General features: G+C 48.0%; 1 pseudogene; it reads right to left on the bottom strand.

The window, feature by feature from the left end:
* Positions 1–625: 625 nt before the first annotated feature.
* On the bottom strand, positions 626–18066 carry LOC140221632 (uncharacterized; annotated as a pseudogene).
* Positions 18067–22728: the final 4662 nt, after the last annotated feature.

Genomic DNA, 22728 nt, shown 5'->3' with positions numbered 1-22728 from the left:
AAGCCGTGACTAGACAGACTTGTCTGGTGGATAGTCTTTCAGGTAGTTAATTAACTTCAAAGATACTGATAGCTTCTTTTTTGTAAGCCGTCGAGGGACAAATGTGTCCAATGAGTTAACTAACTCATGAAGTTTACTGCAGACTTGCTTTCAAGGTGTGATTGGACAATTTTGTCCAATGAGTTGAATAACTCCAAAATTTTGCAAACTTATTATTACAAGCCATATTTTGGCAACTTTTGCCCAGAGAGTTGAATAGCTCGTTGGAGTTGTGCAGACTTGCTATTACAATCTACTATTTGTGCGACTTTGCGTAGGGAGCTGAATAGCTCATTAGGATTACTGCGAACTTACTTCTGCAAGCCGCGAGAAGTAGTCAAATTACGATGAGAATATGACTGCTTTGTTGAGTTGTAATTCTACAACTAGGGCCGATGGCTGATTTCCATGAATATGCAAATCCAAATTAGGGATAAAATTGACAAAGTTGCTCGATGTTCCACGAGTTGTCGACGTTATCACCAGAGAGATTTTTGAGCCTATACGAGCCAGGTCCAATGACCTTGGAGATGATGAACGGTCCCTCCCATGATGAGTTTAGCATGTGGAGCCCCTTGGTGTTTTGCTACACTTGAGGACCATATCGCCTATATTGAATGAATGTTCTTTGATTGCGATCATGGTAGTGGCGGATTCCTTCAAGGTACCTTGCAAACGGGACGAGTGCTACATAGCAAGCTTCTTCGAGGTTGTCTAAGTCTAGACGCCTTGTTTCTTCTGCTGTACCTTCCTTGTACTGCTCAACTGTAGAAGATTTCCACATGACATCAGCAGGTAAGACAGCTTCTGCTCCGTAGATAAGAAAGTAGGGCGATTTCCCTGTAGGCTTGCATGACTGGGTACGGAGCCCCCAGAGGACATTAGGTAGTTCTTTGAACCACTTGTCTCCTTTCATGTTTCTGATATCATGCAGCTTTTTCTTGAGAGCTTCTAGTACTAACCCATTGGCGCACTCAACCTAGCCATTGGCCCGCGGATGAGCGACAGAGACATACCAGACTGTAACATCCCTAGTTTCAATTAAGCTTGCAAAAAGGGTAATTAAGGTACTAAGAACCTAAATCACACTTAAACTCTAATTGTTTGCCACTTGCACATTCAAATGCTTTTTAAATTCATAAAAGCACTAAAAAGGGCAAATTGAAATCAAATAGGGCCAGACAAGAAACCAAACATGAAAACAAGCCAAATTAAACCTTTCTATCTTCCAAACCGTCTAGTTTTTGACCCATCAACCTTTGTAGAAGTTGTAGTCTACGGTTTGGTCAGCAAGTTTTGTTTTTGGAAATTTCAAAGTTCAAATTCAAAATCTAAAGAAAATCTGCCTCAAACTCCCTGCCTTCGCGTGCCACCGCATCGCCCCCCATGTGCCAGCACGTGATCACCGCGCACAACGCGTCAGGCCACGCCATGCAGTGCAGCTTGACCGGTGCCACGCCACCGCCAATGTTCGCCACCGATGAAATGCAATGGCTTCCCCGCGCTACCCTATCTGACGCCAGTGCTATCCTTATCCCTGCTGCCACATCGTCCCTAGCCAACCGCTGCACGGCACCCATGCGCGCGCTCCTGCCCACGCCTGCGGTCACCGCCACATTGCCGTGCTCCACTGGGCTCCACCGCTCCAGCACTCGCCGTTGCAGATGCGACTGCACAAGCCCGACGCTTGGCCTTTCCGCACATGAGGCAATGGGGCGGCATCCCGCCATGATCTTTCCCCATCAATGGCCGCTGCTTGCCCAGGCGCGCAACTCTGCCATGACCAATCGCTGCCCACCCCCCTGCACCGCCAGTCACCGGCCTCGCTTGTGCTCCCCAATCGCCGCCTAGCTCATCCAAGCGCCCTTATCTTTTCCTCGCACCCCTATGCCCCTATAAAAGGGCACCAGCGCCTCTCACCAGCGCTTCATCGCCGCCAGTCTCCCCGTGAAAGCGCTGCCTCGCTCCACCACCGCACCCCACCTTTGGGCTCACCCTCCCAAGCATCGCCGCTGCCTCCTAGCCCCTCCGGTGGACCTCAGGTGCACCGCTCAAGCTCCTCGAGCCACTGCCGAGCCTTCTCCGTCACCGTCGGCACCGGAGCAGAACTGCCTCCGCCGCTGCTTCACCCTCGCCATCGACCGCTGGTGTCGAGCCTCCCCAGCCCATGACCTCCGCAGCGCAAACAATTCTGGTGAGGTCCCGACCATGGCTGTGCCCTCCCCTCACCCCCTTAGCACCGCCACTCTCCGGAATTTTGCCGGCGAGCCGCCAGCCGAACCGAGGGCCTATTTGAGAGCCCCCAGATCTTCCAAAGGTCTAAACCATAAAACTACAGGACCCTTCTGTGAAAGTTTAACAGTTCCAGGGGCCTCTCTGCGAAATGTTTTTCTTTTTCTATTTTGATTTGTTTTAAATCAGTTGAAACTTTGGAAATGCATAGGAAAATGTAGAAAAATGCTAAAAATATGAATCCAACTTTGTTAGGCTCCTGATGAAGAGTAGTTTCACTAAAAAATATTGTTGGACATCTTACTATTGTGTATTTCCCTTAGGATTTTATTTTGTGTTTAAGCCAATAAATTCCTTAAAAATCATGAAGAAAAATAGATAAAAATGCAAGATCACCTTTGTTGGGTTCATGATACAATTGTTTCATTGGGAAAAATACTGGTCCCTGTTTGATACATGTTTCATCTTGCTTAAATAAATGCATGTGAGCTAATACACTTAAAATATGCTAATTGTTAAATTGAGTTGTTTAAAAATTTAGAAAGAGGATAACTTTCCAAATGAATGTTAAGCAACCCCAAAATGACCCCCACCTTTCTTTTATGAATTTTATGTGTTTAAACCTTTATATGTGTACACAATCACCATCAAAGTCAACCCAAAGTTTTAAATCGCAACACACTTTACTTCATGAAGAAAATAGAAGTTTAAGTTCTTATCGAGGTGAATATGGCCACAACGCATGTTACACTTCTGCAATAATTCATGAACTATATCCTGCATATGAAAGCATGAAATCTTGATTTATGCATCTCGTGTAGAAGCGAACCTTGCTGACAGGACGTACGAACTACTGCCGATAGCTGAAGAGGAACATTCTGCGGAGCTGCATCAGATCGAGGCCAAGAAAGACCCCAGCCAAGCTTCCAACGACCTGCAAACTAACCTAGTTCAGGAAGGCAAGCCCCCGAGCATAATCTTGGTTTCCAAATTATGCAATAGTTATGTTACTTATGTTTGTGCATTAAGTTCATAGGAGTTGTATTGAAACCTTAGTTGCATGCTCCCTATTACCTATGTTTGAATACTAGCATGATAGGATGAGTAGATGCAATGCTAAATAGGAACTCAGTAAAAGTCGAGTCATTTCCTGTCACTCACGAGTTATAGGAGTTGCTTGCTTACTTATGCTAGAACCATAAGGATGACGGGCGGGGCTGGGCTTTATGTTTGGAATTGGTGGAATGCCCGTCTGTCTAGTGTCTAACATGCTAAGGTCGAACCGTGTCGATGATTGTGGTCAAGTGTTTGAAAGTACTAATCTCATACCTAGTACGGGATGGGAAAGCCTAATACCTGATTGAACCGGGACGTGGGCAGCCCGTCCCACTCTCTCTGGAACCTGGTTCCCCTGGTCCACCATGTGGGTACAAGTGCAGTCACGGTACGGCTTCATCCGGGACTATGGGGCATTGTATCCAAGGGAAGTGGCCCTAACACGTGCTTGGGAATGGACGTGGACGGCTGACATGTCTGGACACGTCGTGGTACGCATCTATAGTGGGGTCAGGTTCACCTTGCAAGGTTAAGAAACTCAATTCGAATCATCTGCCTCTCACAGTTCAAGACTACTTGATCACTATGTTGCACTGAGTAAGAAGTAGAACAAAGGATGATGATTAATATTGATACTTGAATGAAATTTCTTATTCTACCATGCTTGCTTAGAATTGGTGCTTACCTAGAATGGTTAATCAACTAAAACTTGCAGCTAAAACTTGAAAGTAAGAACCTACCTTAGATGCTTTTGGAAAAACAAACCCCTCAGCCAAAAAGCCTTGCATGTCTAGAAGTTGGTGGAGTAGTTACCACCCAACGGGTATGTCATGTTGAGTATTAATATACTCAGCCTTAGCTTGTGGCTATGTGTTCAGGTAATGACATTGATGATGTGGTAGCCAATTTGGACCCAACTCCCTCCGGGTTGGATGGTCGAGTGGAATCCATCCTCGGTCGGCGAGGATCGCGGTAATTGATGTCATGGCAGGCTTCACCATGGCATTGCTGTATCGATGCTAGACTTCCGGTTTAATTTCCACTACTTGAACTTTGAAAACTCTACCTTTATACTTTTTGAACTCTTGTGTTGTAATAATTGAAGTTGGGACCTGTATTAATCTATCTGGATTGTTGTAATCTCTAGACTCGCCTTCGTGTAAGTATGCTTTGTTTTGATCCGAGACAAGTGGTTTATCGGGTGAAACCTGACAGACTACCATTTTAACTTGATTAAAGTGTCTATTCGCATTTAAGGCAACGTTGAGTACACTTTAGCTGAGTTAACCTGGGTGGTTCTGCCGCAGCTGGTATCAGAGCCGGTTAAGCATATACCAGAGAAAGCAACAAGCCCTAAACACCTTTTTCAATAAAACTTGCAAGAAAAGTGTTTGAAAAATGCGTAAGTTCGTTAAGGATGAAAATTAGTACGAGAAGCCCTAGGGGATTTTAGGTTGTTTTAGATGGCTAATTAACTATTGGTTATCTTATACTAACTCCCAACACTTTTTAATTCCTGCAACGGTTGGCGCAGGGGTACGGCAATTTCGTAGCGTGCCCCCAGCATCATATGCAAATATGATGGTGCACATAAAAAGTGAATATGCTATCTCAGTGTATGAGCGTTGCCTGTACAGTGAAAATCGTGCGGGTGCCATTTCTATAGTAAACAGTAATGAATGTGGCCGCTTTCGTGCTGGCATGAAAGGTTCAAATATGTTGTAAGTCGAGGAAGGATAATGTGCTCCCGATGGGATAAAGGATTCAACAAGAACGTGGTACTCTCATCTCTATCATCTTCGACAACAAGGTATCCAGATCCACCGCAACCAACCAGCCTATGCCTTTTCCCAGCTAATGGTGGAAATGAGACCTCAAAAAGCTGGTAATCCATGATAGATGCGAATGTCACTGCTCCAGATTCACCGATATGTTTGAATTTCAGAATCCAGGGGTCAAATGGGTGTGCCTCACCTGAACGAGCGTAGTTCCAACTCTTACAGACTCTTTGAACCTAATAAATTTCAAGCATCACTAATCTTATTGGCAATGCTCACAACAAGATCTGGCATAAGAATTGCCTAGGAAGGACTCATGTTTGAGGAGAGATTGATTAGACAGCCAAAGAAGAAGGTAGATGGAGAATAATGGAGGACTCGTAATAGATAGAGAAGGGGGAAGTTATGGACGAGGCAGAGATTGCAATTCCAAGATAGAGTAATGATGAGGGAGTGGAAGTGGTTGCCAAAGTTCCGGTGTATTGATGTTTTGCAGAAAGGACCTTCCCGAGTAACAACTGCATCTGTCTGTTCATGTTCACCGGATCATCTTGTTTAACTAATGTTTCCTATATAACTACTATTTAACTATTGTATTCATGGGTACATTTTATCTCAGTACAATGTATCGCTTCTTTAAATGCAATGGCTTGTATGTATTTCAAATGAAATTATGTATTTGAATCTATGGAATGAAATTATGTATTTCTATCACTAATGAACCCACACCTCTAAAGATGAAGATATAATTTGCATGGAGAGATTAATGTGGCACTCGTGGAGAAATTAATGTGGCACTCATGGAAAGATTGGAGAACCGCTTTATGGATTTACGTTACTTTGTGGGGGCCAGTTATCAATACAGGCAATGTTAGTTTATATTATTACCTCATTCTCTTTGCTTGTCGAGTAAGCTACTTCTTCATTCTTGCAACCATAAAGAAAACCTAGTCTCGCAGCGTGCCTCTTCCTCTCCCCATGGGGCCATTGTCACCGAGAGTGACGGCGTATGTCACATCCTTTGATGAAGAGGAGAAAGCTACAGGGCTGATGGATTTGGAGCTGAGCGATTTGTTGTCTCCTAGAGCAATGGCAGACACATCCTCTGATGATTTGGAGTTGGTGGAAAAAATAGAAATCCTCGATCAAGTGCCTCTCTGACATCGCACCAACTGCAAGTAAAGCAAAGGTGGCCGTGGTCAGGGGCGTGGAAGCACCACCACTCGCTGGGGCACCACCGTCCTCATGTGTGGAGCCCGAAGAGGTAGGAAGGGACCGCCACAATCCTCGTCGGTCGACGACAGTCGATCTCTACAATCCTCATCGAGCGGCGGCCATGGACCTCCATTATGGTCCTCGATCGGCGGCCATGGAGCGGCGCCATGATCCGCGGGCGGCAGCAATGGAGGGATGACCTCATCCATGGGTAGCGGCCAAGGAGGTTTGCCATCTTCCATGGGCGGCGGCAATTGAGGGATGGCCTCATCGTCGGGCAGCTGTATCAAGGTCCCGGACACACCATCGACAAAGAAGTGGCGCCTCGATTAGTGATACTAGTAGTAGAAGTAGTAGTAGCAGCAGTTGTAGTAGTAGTAGAAGAAGAAAAAGAAGAATTAGTGGTAGAAGAACAATTAGTAGAAGAAGTAGTAGTAGCAACAGTGGTAGTAGTAGTAGAAGAAGAAGAAGAATTAGTGGCAGAAGAAGAATAATTAGTGGTAGTAGTAGTAGTAACAACCCATTGTCATCTTTGATCTAGATCCCATTGCGATGCGGTTTTCTTTTGCTAGTAAGATGGGTTTAATTAGGTAACATTATTATTGGTAACACTTTCATCTGGTCTGTTCAAAAACTAAATAACGGACTTTTCCCTTTGTCGAACCTTTACACAACTATTTTGAGACCAAGAAGGCCTATTGCTTGCAATTTCATCCAAGTCAGCTCAAAAACAGAACAACGGACTTTCCCCCTTCCTCACTAAAGATTTCCCACTTGTTAGAAGAAGATATATTGGGCCACGTAAACGTACCAATCACAAATGTAACAATGTATCTTAGAACATAGATTAACATGATCGTTATTGTTATAAATGGCAAACTCTAACAGGTACAAATGACACATTCTGACCGTTCTTATTACAAACGACACAAATGCAAACATAGGCATAGATCCATTGTCGGTACAAGTACAACAACACTCTGTAACATAGGAATGAAGGATACATGGGCATACATCCACTATCGGTACAATGACACACTCTAATGAACAAAGGACGACAAACATAGGCATACAAGTGGTGCACCGACATACTACTACCATCATGGGCTCATGGCAACCCCATGGCAGCACGGAATTTAGCAAAATGGCCATGTTGGCGCAAATACTGTTCTAAAGCATGATGCCTCACCCTAGTATCTCACACCCACGTAGGTGAAATGGCGATGGTATGTGCATAGAACACGAGGTCACAAATGGTCCATTGCATGTGACTAATCTGGCAGAAAGGGCAGACAAACATACCATGGAGACGAACACGCTCAACCCCGAACTGCTGAAGCCAAGCCAATACAGACAATTTTAGCTCTTGCGATTCAAATGGTTCGATGAGAACTGGCCGCAGATGTGGCATTTGAACGGGCAGCAGCAGAGGTGCTGGCTTGGGTCGAAGGCAAAAAGGTGGTGCCATGAGGTTCAGCTGATCCTGAGGTGCCGTTGCTAGTGGCTGAGTCAGAGGTGCCATACGGACAGGGTGTTGCTAAGGTGCTGATGCCATCGGCTGAAGTGGAGGTGCCATCAGAACCGGGTGCTGCAGAGGTGCCATGGGGGCATGTTGCTCCTGCTTCTCTGACTCTTCCAAGTTCCATGCCTAGTCCCTTCCATTTCTGGCCGTTCTCCATTACATACACAAATGAAGAACAAAGGCACCATATGCTTACAATACTTACCATATCAATACCATGCATATAGTAAACAAAATAGACAAGAAAATGACCTCTTGTACCTCCAATAGAACAATGCAAAATGGGGAACCAATGAGTGTAGGTGTTGCCTTGCAAGAACACTGTGCACCCCCCTATTTATTGAGCACTACGGCAAAAACGCAAGCTCTGTGTGGTAGGCCAAAGTTGCAATGAAAAATGTGAGATGCTTAGAATATATTCAGACCTAAGCCTAGCACGAATCTAGGTTGGAATCTTCAGTTTTGCACATCGGTTACATGTGTGCACGACGGGTGTCACGGGATAAGCCTAATGTGTCCATGTGTACATTTCGCTGGAATGCCCGGCATACAACAGAAGACATTCCTGCAAAACAACTCATGTAAGATTATGAGTGATTGAGTGATAGGTTCCCTTTTGACGATGAGTTTAATGTAAGAAAGATGTTGCCACCATTCATTTGTGACAATTATAAGCATCAACTACATCCGGAGAAAGAGAATAATTGTTGGCACAAATTGATAAGGTCAGATAGTCCTTACGTTGTCTGACATATGGTGCAGGATGTCATGACTAGTCCAACTTATCTGTAGTGCATGGCTGAAAAAAGGGCTGCCAAGGGCATGGATTCGCACTAGATGATTCCCGCATGCCAACGGAGCATTTAAAACGTGAACTGGCTGATGCGACAAAGCCTAGGTGGAATATGGCGAACCACATGCCTCCAAAGGTTGGGAATTAAGACTGAAAAGGCATTTTAGAATAGGCCGTTAAAGACTAGTAACGGATGTTCACGACCGCCACTGTCGGAACAACATGTTTATCCGCACACTGTAGGAACGTGTCCATTCAAGACTAGTAACGGACATTCACAAATGACCGTTTCGGAATGACACACTCCCACATATAAGAGGCAGTTTATCCACGAGTCGATCATTGTCATTTGCAGTTATGGCATTACACACTAACATGTTCCCTTCGTTGCAAGTCGACTTCTCAGTCTCAAGCACGGAAGCAAAAGCAGAAGGAACTATTGGGCGGTACAAGGAATCAAGTACATTCATGATCAGAGGCTGTCAATGGAGGATACATTGCTATCCTACAGGTATACATGATCCGTGGTACCCACCAGCAAGACCAGAAGAAATTTCCATCATCCTCGTTTTAATGAATAGCATGCAAAGGGTAGGTATCTCGTTGCTACGAATACACATCCTCACATATACGCTTGCATGGCCAACCCTATGAATTCTTGCTTGTAGGTACGTGTGGCGGAACCACCTCGGATTAACTTAATTAAAGCACGGTTAAGCTGCTTGACATGCGACACTCATGCCTTAGTCAAGTTAACTCGAAGTGCCGTCGGATTTCATCCGATTTAACCACTTAACAGGACCGAGTTAGCATAACCCACACGAAGGTGAGTGGTTTCCAGAGAATACAACATATCAACCAAGTTAAACAAGTTCGACGATTTATTTCAACATTGGTCCGAAATTCAGAGTTTTACAAGATTCAAAAGCAGCGAAAAGATAAAATAGCGGAAGCTAGCGCTGGAGTCGGATGTCCCTGATGAGGCCAATCAGGACATCAGTGATCCCTTTCCTCACCGTCCGAGGAGGGATCCCACTCGACCGTCCACCCAGGAGGAAGCTGGGGTGGCCAAGTGCCAACAGCAGCAAACTCGGAAGCTGCAACTTCACCTGAAAAGAGAGCCACAAACAAGGCTGAGCTTCTAAGCTCAACAAGACTTAACCGACTGGTGGATAGAACTACTCCACCACTTTTAGACATGCAAGGCTCTCTGGCTGAGGGGTTTGTTTTGCCAAAAGCGACCACAGTGAGTCCTTACTTTCAATATTTTAGCTCAGATTCTAAGTTCATTAACCAGTCTATGTTGGCAACTTATGCTAAACAACCACAGTTTCCAACAACAAAGTATCGAACAAGCATCGGGTTCATATCATCATCATGTTCCATCTTTACTCAGTGTAGCATAGCGATCAAGCAGTCTCAAACTGTGAGAGGCAGACGAATCGATTCGAGTTTCTTAACCATGCATGGCGAACCTAATCTCACGACATCCGCGCACCACCGAGGGTCGCTTCCTATGTCGGTCGTCCCCATCAATTCCCAGGCACGTGTCAGGTCCAAACTTCCCTTGGCATGCAATGCTCCACAATCCCGGCCTCTACCGTACTGTGACCGCACTTGCACCCACATGATGCACCATGGGAACCTCATTCCAGGGACAGTAGGGGTATAAGCCACGCCCTAGTTCAATCAGGTAATAGGCTTCCCCATCCCATACTAGGTATGAGATTAGTACTTTCAAACACTTGATCACGAACACCAACACTTTCCGACCTTAAGCAATTTCATATAGACAGATAGGGCGATCCACCGACCACCAAAAGAGTTCACCAGGCCCTGCCCCGTCCATCGTCCTTATAGTTGTAACCAGAAGGAGAACAACCAACTCCTATAACTCGCGAGTGACAGGAAATCACTCGACTTTTACCGAGTCCTATTAAGCAATGCAACTACTCGGACTCATCAGACTAGTGTTCAGATCAAGGGAACTAAGTCATGCATCTATGGTTTCAAACAACTCCTGTAACATAAATGCACATACAGCGAAGGAAGACATGTGTAAGTTTAGAAAGTTGGGTTCATGCTCCGGGGCTTGCCTTCAAGCGGAGGGGAGGGAAACTGGTTTTCAGCTGGGGCGGCTTCGGCTTCTGGAACTGGCAGCTCAGCTACAACTTCGTCTTCGGGCGCAGGGTGTAGCTTGTAGACGTCGTCAGCGAGATGCAACTCTACACGAATGCAAATGCAGGAGTTAAAGTTTAGACGGTTATTTCAACAACAACACTTGCAAGTTTTAGCCCAGAAACTTGTAGCAAAGCCTAAGAAAAAGTGTGGAGGTTCAAGCTTCAGTTGATAGAGAACAAGACAAAGGGTCGGATTGGGAGAAACTTATGATCTGACCCTCCGACCTAAGGAAATACTGTACCGGGGTCCTCAGACTTAACGCAGAGAAATCCCAATCTTTTACACAGATACTCTCGGGTCAAGGAAAAGGATACAGCCGAGCCCTCGGGCGAGGTGGATAAGGGTCGGCGAAACAGACAGGGTCGGGCGAGATGAAAAAAAAGGGGTCGGGCGAAACAGACAAAGTCGGGCGAAACAGACAGGGTCGGACGAGACGGAAAAAGGGGTCGGGCGAACCGGTAAGGGGTCGGCAGCTTACCTCCAGGTCTACTGGCGAAGCTTTGGGGTCGGGAAGGAGCAGACTTGGGCGGAAGGTCTTAAGCACTAAGGCTTGGACGGCGGCGATGTTCGGCGGTGCTCCGGCGACGGCGGAGCTTCTTGTGGGCAACAAGGAAGCTCTAGCACAGCGTGGAGGAGCAGGCAGCTGGGTGGACTGGGGAGAAGCGGACTTGAGCGGAGAGGGGAACTTCTCAAGAGTTTCAGTGGGATTGCTCAAGTGTGCTCAGAGTAGGGATGGCAAAACAGTAAAGGTGAAGGAACTCCGGTGGAACTCTGGCATTCCCTTTTATAGCGGCGCGGAAGAGAGAGAGTTGGAGTAGCACGAAGACCAGAAGAAAAGGATGGAGTGCGCTGCCATGGCGGCGATTGAGCGGTGATGGGCGGCGGAACAGAGCTTCGGGGATAGCGTCTTCAGCCATTGGGAACTGGAGACAAGGCTTATGCAGGCACGGTTTTGCCGGAGAAAAGGATTGGTGAGGGCGAGCGCAAGTCTGGTCGCATCAAGCGGCGGATTGGGGGCGGCGACTCGGCTAGCATGTGACAGGAAAGAAGGAAGGGGCACTGCAGGCGAGAGCGTTGCATGCAAGGTGACAGGGCGAGCGGTGACGCTAGCAGGCGCAGACCAGCGGCTTTGCCGGGGCACGCTACTGGCGAGGTGGGAAAAGGAGTTGTCACTGTTGGATCCGTGGTTGGCGAAGGCGGCATCGTCGAGGGGCACGCGCGGCCGGGAATCCGGGTGAGATGATGAGCGCGGGAGGCGAGGTGGTCTGGCGCAGCAGTGGCCAATCTCTGGTCGCTGCAGCGACAGGGCGCCTAGCACAGCCGGCGAGGTTGCGAGCGAGATGAGGCGAGGCAAAGAGTCTGCAGGGCGCTTCTGCGCGCGATTGGGAAGGAGGCGCGGTGATCAGTCTGGTTGTGGCCGGCGACTGGGCGAGGTGGGGCTCGTCGGGGAGGTTAAGCCACGCGGCGGAGAGATTCTGACGCAGGGCGCACGCTTGCTCTAGCGCGCTTGACCTGAGAGATCCGTGGCAGAAGGATTACGGGTCCACCAGTCAGTCTCGGTTTCTCCTCTGCTCAAGATGGAAAGGAACACTGCTGTTGAGACTTAGAAGGAACCGGTGGTTCTGGTTGGGTTTTCAGGGGTCGGGACCGGGAACTGGAGGTTGAGCGGTTAAGCTCACGGGAGCTGAGTCAGCGAGATTAGGGACTCGGATTAGGATTAACTCGGCTAATGAACCTGAGTCGTTACAGCCTACCCCCCTTAAAAAGAATCTCGTTCCGAGATTCGGGTGTAAGGACAACCAGTGGGGGTGCGGTTCTTACCTCCTTGGCTGAAAAGAAAGCCTCTGAAGTGCTTGTTCAGATACTCCTCTGTTTCCCATGTTGCTTCATCCTCCGTGTGGTTATTCCATAGGATCTTGTACATTTTCACCACTTGTCGTCGGGTGCGCCTCTCCTTATGGTCGAGAACTTTGGCCGGGTACTCAACATAGGTCAGGTCAGGTTCGATTTGAAGTTGCTCCTGTCCCAAGATCTCAGTTGGGACTTGGACACATTTCTTTAGTTGGGAGACATGGAAAACATCATGAATGGCCGAGAGCTGCTTGGGTAGTTGGATCCGGTAAGCAACAGGTCCGCAAATTTCCACAATCTCATAAGGGCCAATGTAACGAGGAGCCAATTTTCCTTTTACTCCAAACCGTTGCACTCCTTTGGTCGGGGAGACTCGAAGATATACGTGATCACCAATGTTAAACTGTAGGGGTCTCCTCCTCCTGTCGAAGTAACTCTTCTGTCGAGATTGGGCGGCTTTAAGATTTGCTTGAATTATCTTCACTTGCTCTTCGGCTTCTACTACTAGATCAGGACCATAGGTTTGTCTTTCTCCAGCTTGTGACCAATTCAAAGGTGTCCGACACGTCCGACCATATAAGGCTTCAAACGGTGCCATCTTCAAACTGGTCTGGTAGCTATTGTTGTAGGAGAACTCTGCCAATGGTAAGCACTTATCCCAATTTCTGTCATAGTGGATGACACAAGCTCGTAGCATGTCTTCAAGGATCTTATTTGTTCTTTCGGTCTAACCATCGGTTTGAGGATGATAGGTTGAGCTACAAATGAGCTTGGTGCCAAGTGATGCTTGTAGCTGTTCCCAAAAACGCGCTACAAACTGAACACCTCGATCAGATATGATCGTCCTAGGCACACCGTGCAGGGAAACAATACGGTCAAGATACAGCTCTGCATATTTCTTGGCCGTGTAGGTGGTGTGGACAGGGAGAAAGTGGGCAGACTTGGTAAGGCGGTCCACTATAACCCAAATGGAGTCATGTCGCTAAGATGTAGGAGGCAGTCCAACAATGAAATCCATGCTCATGTCTTCCCATTTCCAGGATGGGATAGGTAGCGGTTGCAGGGTACCTGCTACCTTTAAATGGCTGGCTTTGACACGTTGACAGGTGTCACATTCTGAGATATACCGTGCAATTTCTGTTTTCATTCCACTCCACTAGAAGATCTGACGGAGATCATGATACATTTTATTGCTGCCAGGATGGATCGAGAACTTGGAGAGATGAGCTTCATCTAGGATTTGCTTTCTCAGATTGGGGTCGGATGGTACAACAAGTCGATCTCCATAATACGCTCTCCCATTCTCATCTTGTCGGAAATGCTTATACCCTTCATCCTTCCATGAAATCTTCCTTTTAATTCGCTTTATTTCCTCGTCCTCCAACTGTGCCGTCCCAATTTGGTTCTCCAAAGCAGACTCAAGGGAGATGTGACCGAGGGTTCCCTGGGAAACAATTTCCAAATTAAGTTTTCCCATCTCATGACACAGAGTCTCTGTGAAGTTGGTTGCCGACAAGCAATTGCAATGGGTCTTGCGGCTAAGAGCATCTGCCACTACGTTGGCTTTGCCGGGGTGATAATGTACTTCCAAATCATAATCCTTAATCATCTCTAACCATCTTCTTTGTTGCATGTTGAGGTCGGCTTGAGTGAAGATGTATTTGAGGCTCTTGTGATCAGTGTAGATGTTGCAGTGGGTGCCCATTAGATAGTGTCTCCATATTTTTAGGGCGTGAATCACTGCTGCCAACTCAAGATCATGGGTCGGATAGTTCAGCTCATGAGGTCGTAACGCTCGTGAGGCATAGGAAATGACTTGGTTGTCTTGCATAAGAACACACCCAAGTCCAGTGCCAGAGGCATCACAATATACGTCAAACGGCCTCGAAGGGTCAGGTTGAGCTAAAACGGGGGCAGAAGTCAACAATTGTTTCAAGGTGTGGAAGGCTTCTTCACATTTGTTGCTCCACACAAACTTGACTTCCTTCTTCAGCAGCTCAGTCATCAGCTTAGCTATCTTGGAGAAACCCGGAATAAAGCGTCGATACTAGCCTAGTAGTCCAAGAAAACTTCGGATCTGGTGAACTGAAGTGGGTGGCTTCCAGTCCATGACTTCCTGTACCTTGCCGGGGTCAACAGCTATGCCATTTCGAGAGATAGTGTGTCCCAAGAACTTGACACTATCTAACCAAAATTCACACTTGGAGAACTTGGCATAAAGCTGATGATCCCTCAACCGTTGAAGAACCACATGAAGATGATCGGCATGTTCTTCTTCGTTCTTCGAGTACACTAGGATATCATCAATGAACACCACCACGAACTAGTCCAACTCGGGCATGAACACCGAATTCATGAGATACATGAAGTAAGCGGGTGCATTGGTGAGTCCAAAAGACATAACCAAGTACTCGTAGAGTCCGTATCTTGTGGAGAAGGCAGTTTTGGGAATGTCAAAGGGTCTGATCTTGATTTGGTGGTAACCGGAATGAAGATCAATCTTAGAGAACACTCTTGCTCTAGCTAACTGATCAAATAGAACATCGATGCGGGGAAGTGGATACTTGTTCTTGACAATCACCGCATTGAGGGGCTGGTAGTCCACACACATGCGTAGACTCCCTCCTTCTTCTTCACAAACAGGGCTGGGCAACCCCAGGGTGAAGTGCTGGGTCGGATAAAGCCTTTCTCCAACAACTCATGTAGTTGGGTTTCTAACTCAGCCAACTCGGCGGGTGGCATCCGATAAGGTCTTTTGGAGATAGGGGCGGTGCTGGGGATCAACTCTATGGAAAACTCCATATCTCTATCGGGCGGCATGCCTAGCAAAACATCGGGAAACACGTCAAGGTACTCACAAACTACAGGGATGTCCTCCAGTCGGGTCTCAACTGTGGGATACGCACAAGAATTCACATCTTCTCGGCGAGATAATTGGACAACAGAGGGGCCTTGGTGGGGTGAGTTGACATGGATGGCTCGGGCTGGGATATCTAGCACAACCTGGTGCCTAGTCATCCAATCCATTCCTAGGATGGCATCAATCCCCTCTAGATCGAGGATAACAAGATTCTCCTTAAAAAGGGTTCGGCCTAGCTGGATAGTCACATTGACACTCATCCTATCAAATGTGATTACCCCACCCGGGTTGGATATCCTAAAAGACCCTCTTGTTTGGCATTCCTTTAACCCATATTTGTCACTAGTCTTTCTTCCAATAAAACTATGTGAGGCTCCTGAGTCAAACAAAATCAAAGCTGAACGACTATGGATAAGAAAGGTACCTGTCATTATCGGTGCACCTTCAGGAAGCTCTGCTGCGTTGGTGAAGTTTAGCCGACCTTGGCGAACTTGCATCTTGGGCTTCTTCCCTTTATTGAGCATCGCATTGCTCTGCCCTGGGCGCTGATTCTGATTCCTGGGGCAGTCCTTGGCGAAATGCCCCACATTGCCGCAGGTGAAGCAGCGGTTACCATTTGCAGGGCACGGTGGTGACGGTAGGGTCGGCCTCGGTGCCTGAGGTTGAAATCCCAGAAAACGAAGTGCTGCCGCTGGTGGGGGTCGGGCAACCCATCTTCCTGACTGTTGGGGTCGGCTAGGCGCCTGTGGGGGAACCATTCTGAATCATTGTGCAGGTGGGCTGGGCGTTGGCAGTGGAGCCTTCCTCTTCCTCTCGGCTGCCAGATCCTTCATGCAGTCCTCTTGTGAGATGGCCAAGTTGACCAACTCGTTGTACGTATTCACCCTTATCGGGTTCAACCTCTCCCTAAGCTCCATGCTTAGCCCTCTACGGAACCTGTCCCGCTTCTTCTCATCTGTGTCCGCATGGTATCCAGCATACCGGCACAGATCATTGAAAGCCTGCGCATAGTGTAGGACATCATGATTTCCCTGGGTAAGGGCCAGAAACTCGTTGAGTTTACGCTCCAGGAGACCTTCAGGGATATGATGGCCCCTGAACGCCATCTTAAACACCTCCCAGCTGACGACGTGGTCGGCCGGCTGCATGGCATGGTAGTGATCCCACCAAAGGAGGGCAGAACCACGCAGTTGCTGCGCGGCGAACCGAGCCTTGTTCTCCTCCGAGCAATGGGCGGTGAGGAGGGAGAACTTAGATTCGATGGCACGAATCCAGGCGTCGGCGTCGAGCGGGTCTTGTGTCTTCTGGAACAAAGGGGGTTGCGTCCCCAAGAAATCCTCATAGCGAGCAACATGAGGCTGCTGTTGAGCCCTTCCCCCATGGGGCTGTTGCTGTTGCCCTTGGGCAATATGCCTCAGCAGTTCGGTCTAAGCTGCTAAGATCGCCTCCAGTGAAGGCGGGGGCGGGGGCGGGGGAAGATCCTGCCTCTGCTCACTGCCACTGGGCACAGAGCCAGATCGGGTGCGATGCGCCATCTGCAAGAGTCAACGTTCCATTAATTCCATAACCCCAGAAGTATTCCAATTATGTGGGAACGTATATGTTAAATCCGCAAATGCGACTCTTGCCGATAGTGAAACACAACAACATATCTTTATTAAGGAGGTGCACATTCCTTTTTGCCATCTTAGTTAGTAACTAGCTCGTTTCTACACTGTCATTTTACCCTTGCTATCGAATGGAAAGGTATTCTGATCCACGCTCGGTAGGGTCCACAAGATCCGAGTTCTCATCGGTTGGTCTGCACACACCCTCGGGCGAGTCAGAACCTTATCCCGGGGGTCCCACTATGTCCGACCTTTAGTGCCCGGATCGGGAAAAACAGAGCCTTACAACAAGGGGTCGGGCGAGGCGGAGACCTGCCGCGAGGGGTCGGGCGCATCCGACCTCGTGACCCGGGGTCGGCTAATTTTGGACAGACCCACAGAACGGAAACCTGTGTGCGGTTACAGCACAAAAACTCACACAACTTGGCATCCAAGGTGTGTCCCAAAGGGTCAAAAGTCGAGTCAAGAGTGAAGGAAAAATAGGAACTAATTTCACCAAGATCATTTCATTGCTGGTCTCTTAATACAGAAGGAGTACTCAACTCAAGGCCAACCTATTACATCACTATCCAAAATTATAGGTTGCCGAGGAGTACAACAAAAGACCAACTTCTACAGCTTTCAACCTAAAAGTCATCCCGGTCGCCTCCTGAGGAAACACTATGCGTTGAAGAAGGGGCGTCGCCATCTTCAATGTCCATACTGGAGACTCCCTCTACCTCCTCGGGGTCTTCCTCCTCCTCCGGGGCCATTTGCTCATCCAGCTGCATTTCCAAGGCATGGATAGCATCTAGCTCGGTATGGTGCTCAGCTAAGTGCACATTTGTGACCGCGAGCTCCATCTCAACCTCCAATTTCTCCTCAGCAAGCTGAGTCATGTCATGCTCCATGTCCATCACTTCCTCCTCTAGCTCTGTAATCCGGGTCTGCATGTCGGAGATCTGTATGCCCCTTTGGATAAGCTGGTATGACTGTTCCACCAAGTCTCTCTTGGCGGTGTTGAAATGCTCCTGGGTGTCTACGGCGATCCGTGCCAAGACAGCCACAGTCCATCCTTGAAGTTCAACCAGTCGATATAAAGCTGACATGCATCTGGTGGCGGTAGAGATGGTGACCAACGAATAGGAGGTTGCCAACACCTCCATGTTGTTGACGCGGTCAAGCCAAGCCGGGTCCATCCGGTCCCTGGCGGGAAACAAACCGATCGGGTCCAAAAGGACCTCAAATGGGTGTAGCCGGCAGAACTGGGTGAGAGCCTGCAGGGCAGCTGACTCCCAGGTGTCCTCAAGGGTGTGACCGTAGGTCGAGACCTCGAGCTGGGGCCACTCGGGCTGTACAGAGGGTCGAGGTACAACCACTTGCACGTTGCACCGCTGCACTCTGTGCTCCTGGTACTCCCGTCCCGCATAAAGAGGCGGTGACTGGTACCCAAACCACCTCAAGGTATCCCACAAAATAGCAAGAAAGCCCTCAAAATGTAGGCATGTGGAGTGGGAAGTGCCATCAGCGCCGTGAAACACATGTCCGGGGGTAGCCATCTGGAACCAAGAACCGAAACAACGTGAGATAGGGACTCTAAGAAGAAGAACAGATTGGGTAGGAAAAAAACACTTGGAGTTTGACCAGAGCGCAAGCTGGAAAGGGAGCTAGAAATCCTTAAAGCGAAGAAGGGATTTAAACCAGGGCAAGGTTGTTTTAGGGATGCAGTTTTACAGATTTTTGGTTCATGACGCATGCACGACCTACATCGTCCTTTCAACCAAAACAACTGCCAAAAACTTTTGGTCTTACACGGTCAGTGCCGGTGGCAAGGCAACCAGTACGTCTCTCCCTATAGTAGCTAGTCGATTTCTAGCATCGTCTCCTAAGCAAACGCGGTTAGTGTACCTGCAGAAAACTCAACCACCCGAACCTTTCGTGCCAGCACCCATGAAAGCGTCCCCAAGCATTACCGTTCACTATAGAAACGGCACCCATGCGTTTAGCGCTGCATGGACAGCACGACAACTGTGGACATAGGTCCCCTTTGAATGGAACTGTATAACCCTTCGCATACTCATGATGCGGAATCAGCGCACGTATAATACACATGGGCAAACAACCGTGATGATAGACTCGTTGGAATCGAACCATACCACCCTTCGTATGAGTTAACATATGGAACCTGCGCACGTGTGATAAACGTGGGTGAAACAACCGCGATGATAGGGTCCCTTGAATAGAACTCCCTATCAACCCTTGCATACTCGTGATGCGGAACTCGGCACACGTATGATACACGTGGCGAAGTGCTAGAGGTTAGCAAAATAACCAATAAGTATTAGCCACCTAAAAATAACCCCAAAATTCCCTAGGGCCTCTCGTACTGAGGTCGTCCTCATCGGTTGTACGAGATTTTTCAACACATTTCTTGCAAATTTTATTTAAAAAGAAAGTGTTTAGGACCTATTGTGTTCTCTGTCCTGCTAAACCAGCTCTGGTACCAGCTGTGGCGGAACCACCTCGGATTAACTTAATTAAAGCACGGTTAAGCCGCTTGACACGCGACACTCATGCCTTAGTCAAGTTAACTCGAAGTGCCGTTGGATTTCATCCGATTTAACCACTTAACAGGACCGAGTTAGCATAACCCACACGAAGATGAGTGGTTCCAGAGAATACAACAGATCAACCAAGTTAAACAAGTTCGACGATTTATTTCAACATTGGTCCGAAATTCAGAGTTTTACAAGATTCAAAAGTAGCGGAAAGATAAAATAGCGGAAGCTAGCGCCGGAGTCGGATGTCCCTGATGAGGCCGATCAGGACATCAATGATCCCTCTCCTCACCGTCTGAGGAGGGATCCCACTCGACCGTCCACCCAGGAGGAAGCTGGGGCGGCCAAGTGCCAACAATAGCAAACTCAGAAGCTGCAACTTCACCTGAAAAGAGAGGCACAAACAAGGCTGAGCTTCTAAGCCCAACAAGACTTAACCGACCGGTGGATAGAACTACTCCACCACTTCTAGACATGCAAGGCTCTCTGGCTGAGGGGTTTGTTTTGCCAAAAGTGACCACAGTGAGTCCTTACTTTCAATATTTTAGCTCAGATTCTAAGTTTATTAACCAGTCTATGTTGGCAACTTATGCTAAACAACCACAGTTTCCAAAAACAAAGTATCGAACAAGCATCGGGTTCATATCATCATCATGTTCCATCTTTACTCAGTGTAGCATAGTGTTGGCGCTAGAAATCGGCTGATCGAATTCCCAGCGTCGGACACACGACCCGGGAGAATCTGCTTAACTCCTGTTCGGGTGATTGCCTTGGTGCGGTTCGCATGGCGTGCTAGCCAATCTGACCTATTGATTGGCAAGGAAAGAAACGTATCAGATCCCAGAGGTTGCGATCGGCTAAGGTTCCGATCTCGAGATAGCTTATCAGCGAATCGGCCGATTTGCCGTACTAAGGAGATCGGCTATAATGCAGCCGATTACCGGGCAGCGTTAATAAAGAAGACTGCTGGAGTAATCTAAACAACGCTACAGTAACAACACTAGGAACAGATCTAAATTAGCTATACGTAAAACGAATAGATTGAATAACAAAGTACAGGAAAGCCGAAAGTTCCAATTCCTAGCTGGATAACTGGTGATAAAACTAGAACAACAGGTAAAACCTATAATTCTAGTGAATATCGATAACTGGTGAATAAATCTAAACGAAACGACAGCGATGCGCCCGAAGTTAAAGCTTAGATATTACTCGGTAAACGGAACTTACAGAATCAGCCGGAGGTCAAGTCGATGCAGCCCAGCCAACTCGTACGAACTCGTGGAAAAGAAGAAAAGTATTGGCGAAGTTGCCTGCTTAAAAGTCAGTACGAGGAAATAGTAGTTTGTTGTATTGATTTGATGATGATTACAGATCTACGAAGGCAGCTATTTATAGCCTGTTATAAACGACTCCTTAACCAACTAGAACTCTATCTCTAATTTTAAACAAAAATGAATATTTACAAGTACGATTCGTACTGGAGTTGATCATCATGCTCTCATGGGCTGACTCCCTTTTTATCTTCATAATCGACTTCAGGTCCATACCGGCCCAATTGCTCCAGCCTCCTAATCGGCCGATTTTTACCCACTCCATCGGCAAGGGACAGCCGATTACGGCCCACATGTCGGGGGCTCTGACTATGCCGACCCTGAGACCTAAGGTCGGGCGAGGCGGAGATCCTCCCTCGGAGGGTCGGGCGCATTCGACCCCAGGACTCAGGGGTCGGGCGAGGCGGAGTTGAACCCTTAAAGGGTAATCGGCCGATCCTTGACTATAGCACCAATCGACTGATTTCCAACCGTGACCTCTGTGTCTTGCCGCATCTCCTGATTTCTTCCTTTCCTGACGCCGATTTCATACGTGTCAAAATCTGGCGTCAACACATGCCCCCCAGTTTCGGAGTAAAACATAGTCTTTACTTCGAAATTCTTTTCAACTTCCCTTCCGAAACAAACGCATTGAAAATATCCTTCCGTTTTGCGGTCTCCAGCCTGATGATTGCAATCTTTTCGAAACGGGCGCCCACGACCACTCCTCCCGAAAAAATCGAAACGCCGGCGCGGTAAAAGTTCCGCTTTTACCCCTTCTCACACCACCTTTAAATATCAGCACGTCCCGTACTCCTCTTACGAGCTCACGTCTTCCTTCTTTAGCACACGGGCCTTCTTCTTCCTCCGGCGCCTTCCTTAGCTTCGAGCTTTTCCCCGGCATCTCCTTCCATCCACATTCGTCCCTACTTCTCCAATGGCGGCACCTTCAGGCACTTCACCAACGCCCGAAGCTCCGGAGCTGGCCCCACCGGTGGAGGTTCCAGCGGTAATGGCAGCGACTTCATCGACGGGAGAAGGAACTCCATCAGCGGGAGTTGGGGCTCCAACCGAAATCCCATTGGCGGCTTCATCATCTGCAGCTCCACCGGCGATCCCGCCGACTACGATGAGCTTCATCCCGGAGGTCATTACCGAAACTTTCCTTAACAATAATGCATTTACTTTAGATCTATTCTTACTTCCGCACCCTCTTTTCCTTTTTTAGGCGGTTAGGCATCAGATTACCATTCGCCTTACAGAAACTCCCGACCTTATCTGCCTTGGTCCCATGGGAAACCCAGATCCAACCGACCTAATCAATTTGGAAACCCATAGGATCCCTTTTAAGCAATCAACTATGGACCTAGATCAATGGTAAGGTACCTTCAGGTCATGGCCGAATGAAACCCCCGGCTGGAGGGAATGGTACCAGCGGATATCCGCCTCTAAGAGGGTCCAATGGGATGAGCGCAAAATCGGCCAGTGCATCGATCTATCTTTGTCCCAAATGGAAAGGAATGAGCCATTAGTGATAGCAGCCTCTTACTTCTGGTCCGACGCTCTCAATGCATTCCTCTTCGGACACGGACCTATGACTCCCACCCTGGCCGATGTGGTCCTGTTGACCGGCCTTGACATTTCCTCTCCAGACACCCCTTTTCGCCTTTTGGCCACGACATCTCATCGGCTGGACACCAAGGGGATCGGCGGATGGAAGGGATTCATCAGATGCAACAAAAGGGCC

The sequence above is a fragment of the Setaria viridis genome, chromosome 1 (genome assembly GCF_005286985.2).
Source record: "Setaria viridis chromosome 1, Setaria_viridis_v4.0, whole genome shotgun sequence".
Classification (NCBI taxonomy): domain Eukaryota; kingdom Viridiplantae; phylum Streptophyta; class Magnoliopsida; order Poales; family Poaceae; genus Setaria; species Setaria viridis.
Note: the sequence above shows the minus strand (reverse complement) of the source record. Positions and strands in the feature narration are given on the sequence as shown.